We start from the raw sequence: 4,799 nt of genomic DNA on the forward strand, positions 1-4,799 counted from the left end.
AGGTTTTAAATATATTTTCCCATTTTTTCTGTTATTCTTTTTTTTTTTTTTCGAGACAGAGTTTCGCTCTTTCTGCCCAGGCTGGAGTGCAATGGCGCCATCTCGGCTCACCGCAACCTCCGCTTCCTGGGTTCAAGCGATTCTCCTGCTTCAGCCTCCCAAACAGCTAGGATTACAGGCGCCTGTCACCACGCCCGGCTAATTTGTGTGTGTGTGTGTGTATTTTCAGTGGAGACGGGAGTTTCCTCATGTTAGCCAGGCTGGTCTTGATCTCCTGACCTCAAGTGATCCACCCGCCTCACCCTCCCAAAGTGCTAGGATTACAGGCGTGAGCCACTGCGCCCGGCCTTGGTTATTCTTCTAAAAACTACATTTTAAATACAAATGGAGGCGCTGCTCTGGGCCCAGCTCCGGCTCGGCGCGAGTAGGAGGAGGAGCTGAGGTGGTGCTGCCGGTCCCCGTGCAGACGAGGCGCGGGCGGCTCCGGGACCATGGAGCCTGGTGACGCGGCGCGCCAGGTCCGGGTCGGGTTGCCTAGGCGCTGCCGCGGCGGCAGATGCTGCTGCAGCTGCTGCTGGGTCGGGGACTTGGAGTCACGGCCTCGTCCTTGGCCTCCTCCTCTGGGGCGGCGGTCGAGAACAGCAGCGCCATGGAGGAGCTCGTTACTGAGAAGGAGGCGGAAGAGAGCCACCGGCCAGACAGTATGAGCCTGCTCACCTTCGTCCTGCTGCTCACGCTCACCATCCTCACCATATGGCTCTTCAAGCACTGCTGGGTGCACTTTCTGCATGAGACTGGGCTGGCCATGATCTGTGGGCTCATCGTTGGGGTGATCCTGAGGTATGGTACCCCTTCCATCAGTGGCTGCAAATCACTCAACTGCACTCAGGAAGATCGGGCCTTCAGCACTTCAGTAGTGAATGTCAGAGGTAAGTTCTTCGAATACACTCTGAAAGGAGAAATCAGCCCTGGCAAGATCAACAGCATAGAGCAGAATGCCATGCTATGGAAGGTAACATTCGACCCAGAGGTATTTTTCAACATTCTTCTGCCTCCAGTTATTTTCCATGCTGGATACAGCTTAAAGAGACACTTTTTTGGAAATCTCGGGTCACACCTTCTTAAGGACTGTTGTTTCATGCTTTCTTATTGGAAATCTCATGTATGGTATGGTGAAGCTCATGAAGATTATGGGACAGCTCTCAGATAAATGTTACTACGCACATTGTCTCTTTTTAGGAGCAATCATCTCTGCCACTGACCCAGTGACTTTGCTGGCGATATTTAATGAATTGCATGCAGACATGGATCTTTATGTACTTCTGTTTGGAGACAGCATCCTAAATGACGTTGTTGCCGTTGTACTTTCCTCATCTATTGTTGCCTACCAGTCAGCAGGACTAAACTTCAACTCACGCCTTTGATGCTGCTGCCTTTTTAAAGTCAGTTGGCATTTTTCTAGGCATATTTAGTGGCTGTTTTACCATGGGAGCTGTGACTGGTGTTGTGACTGCTTTAGTGACCAAGTTTACCAAACTGGACTGCTTCCCCCTGCTGGAGACGGCGCTCTTCTTCCTCATGTGCTGGAGCACGTTTCTCTTGGCAGAAGCCTACGGATTTACAGGCGTTGTAGCTGTCCTTTTCTGTGGAATCACAAGCTCATTACACCTACAACAATCTGTCGGTGGAATCAAGAAGTCAAACCAAGCAGCTCTTTGAGGTGTTACATTTCCTGGCAGAAAACTTCATCTTCTTCTGCATGGTCCTGGTGCTATTTACCTTCCAGAAGCACATTTTCAGCCCCATTTTCATCATTGGAGCTTTCGGTGCCGTCTTCCTGGGCAGAGCTGCCCATATCAACCCGCTCTCCCTCTTCCTCAACTTGGGCAGAAGGCATAAGATTGGCTGGAATTCCCAACACATGATGATGTTTTCAGGCCTCAGGGGAGCAATGGCGTTTATACTGGCCATCCGTGACATGACATCCTCACCACCACGCCTTTCATTGTGTTCTTCACCATCTGGATCATTGGAGGAAGCACGACACCCATGTTGTCATGGCTTAATCTCAGAGTTAGCATCGAGGAGCCCTCCAAAGAGGACCACAATGAACACCACTGGCAGTACTTCAGAGTTGGTGTTGACCCTGATCAAGATCCACCACCCAACAATGACAGCTTTCAAGTCTTACAAGGGGACAGCCCAGATTCTGCCAGAGGAAACCGGACAAAGCAGGAGAGCACATGGATATTCAGGCTGTGGTACAGCTTTGATCGTAATTACCTGAAGCCCATCCTCACACACAGCGGCTCCCTGCTAACCGCCACTCTCCCGCCTGGTGTAGACACAGCGGCTCCCCACTGACCGCCACTATTCCGCCTGGTGTAGACACAGCGGCTCTCTGCTAACTGCCACTCTCCCGCCTGGTGTAGACACAGCGGCTCTCCTAACTGCCACTTTCCCGCCTGGTGTAGCTTGCTAGCTCGATGTCTGACCAGTCATCGAGGTGTACGATAACCAAAAGCCACTGAGAGAGGGAAACTCTGATTTTATTCTGACTGAAGGCGACCTCACATTGACCTACGAGGACAGCACAGTGACTGCAAATGGCTCCTCAGGTTCCCACACTGCCTCCATGCTTCTGGAGGGCAGCTGGAGAATGAAGAGCAGCTCAGAGGAAGTGCTGGAGCAGGACCTGGGAATGGGAAACCAGAAGGTTTCGAGCCGGGGTGCCCACCTAGTGTTTCCTCTGGAAGATAATGTTTGACTTTCCCCCCAAACCCTGGCACAATGGAGTAGGCTCCCAAAGGGGTGAGGATAGCTTCAAGCCCTAGTGTTGCTTGAAGTGGGGCAGTGACTAGATTGAACTAACTCTTCTATTTTTTGGGGGTCTGAAGCTATTGTAACACTTAAAATTTAACTCACGATGCAGATGGTGAGGCAAAAGTGTCTCTAAATTCAGACAAACGTAGACCTATTTCTACTTTTTTTTTCACATAGTAGTGCACTGTTACAGAGTTAAGCAAACAAAAAAATAGCATACTTTAATGGTCAGTATCTGAACAAGGCAGGGCAGGTGCTGTGTGGAGGGCTTCCTCTTACAAGAGGCTGCATGTCAGTACACGGTGGTGCAAGTCAAGCTGATCACAGAAATATCAAGTTGGGAAGAACAGGCTGGAAGAAAGATCGAGAAGGAAGGCAATTGAGATTGGACCTCCAGGGATTATGGGAAACTGTTGTTAAATGGAACAGAAAACATGAAAAAATAATATGAGTGGAAGCTCTGGCAATGAAGGCTGTGTGACTGCAACCTCATATCAGGATTCCTGACTTTTATGCTACCTGTGTTTCTTCTAGACTGAAGATTTGAAAATACATCCACAAGCATTTCAACATGGAAAAAAGAATTATAGTTCCTTCTCTGGAGATGTCCATAAAGAAGTAGTTATAATATGTTTAAAACCAGACTAGGCGCGGTGGCTCACACCTGTAATCCCAACACTTTGGGAGGTCGAGGCAGGCGGATCATCTGAGGTCAGGAGTTCGAGACCAGCCTGGCCAACATGGTGAAACCCCGTCTCTACTAAAAAATACAAAAATTAGCCGGGCATGGTGGCAGGCGCCTTAATCCCAGCTACTTGGGAGGCAGAGGCAGGAGAATCGTTTGAACCCGGGAGGCTGAGGTTGCAGTGAGCCTAGATAAAGCCATTGCACTCAAACCTGGGGGACAAGAGTGAGACTTCTCTTAAATAAATAAATAAATAAAATAAATAAAATTAAAAAACCAAAGGCAAATAGTGTTACACTGTTATTTTTTAGTTAATCTGAAGAAAGGAGGTATTTAGAAACTGATGATGGTATCACTGCAAAAGCATTAAACTTTGAGGGCTACCATATGAGCTGACAGCCTAGGAAATAATCAGTAAGACTGAGGTATCTACTGTGGGTTTAGAAATAACACCAAATTTTGTAGGATGCTATTATCTGGGGAAGGGAAGGCAGCAAGAAACCTGCAAGGCAACAGGCTAGAATTCAGAGGGAAAGAAATCTCTATGCAAAAAATTAACTGTAAAGAAATACAAGATAGTAGTCTCAAAACTGGGTAGAATTCCAAACTTTGAGCTGACAAATGCATGAGATTTCAGTGGCCGCATGAGGAATCAGAGGGGAGTCAATGGAACGTTAAGTATTTTCAACCCACTAGAAGGTCCTGTCTTCTGTAAGTTTAAGAATCCGAGTATCTTTATGCCATTGAGTGCCGTGCAGAGAAGGGTCATTTTCCCTTTATCTGGGGAGGCTGCTGCACCAGCTTAACATGTAGGTGTGATTTGAAAGTTAGGTTTTCAGTTTGGGTTCTTTCTGTATGAGCTGTTCTGTCCACCCACACATGTAGTGCTGAAATACTGAAAGACCTTTCGGGAAAAGTTTGAGTTTATCCCCATGTTTCTGTGCTTCAGCAGTAGGATTTTTTTGGCAACCCAATTTCTAAAAAATGCTTTCAATAACGTGGGCATTTTCTTATTATGGCAGAAAAAATAGTGTCCCAGTCTAGTCCACCCATAATGAAATCAGCCATTTAATCTTCTCAATTAGCATGTTTAATGGTTAATTTTAAATAAGACATTGCTTCACAACGTTTTATTTTTTATTTTATTTTTTTGAGGTGGAGTCTTGCTCTGTCGCCCAGGCTGGGTGTAGTGGTGCGACCTTGGCTCGCTGCAATCTCTGCACCCCGGGTTCACGTGATTCTCCTGCCTCAGCCTTCTTAGTAGCTGGGATTGCAGGCACCTGTCACCACA

The 4,799-nt window shown here is 47.5% G+C and overlaps 1 pseudogene; it reads left to right on the plus strand.

Annotated features, from left to right (window-relative positions):
• Positions 1-491: 491 nt before the first annotated feature.
• Positions 492-2,878, plus strand: LOC108543468 (sodium/hydrogen exchanger 7-like; annotated as a pseudogene).
• The last annotated feature ends 1,921 nt before the right edge of the window (positions 2,879-4,799 follow it).

Source organism: Rhinopithecus bieti, unplaced genomic scaffold (genome assembly GCF_001698545.2).
Source record: "Rhinopithecus bieti isolate Rb0 unplaced genomic scaffold, ASM169854v2 scaffold_23405, whole genome shotgun sequence".
NCBI classification, from domain to species: domain Eukaryota; kingdom Metazoa; phylum Chordata; class Mammalia; order Primates; family Cercopithecidae; genus Rhinopithecus; species Rhinopithecus bieti.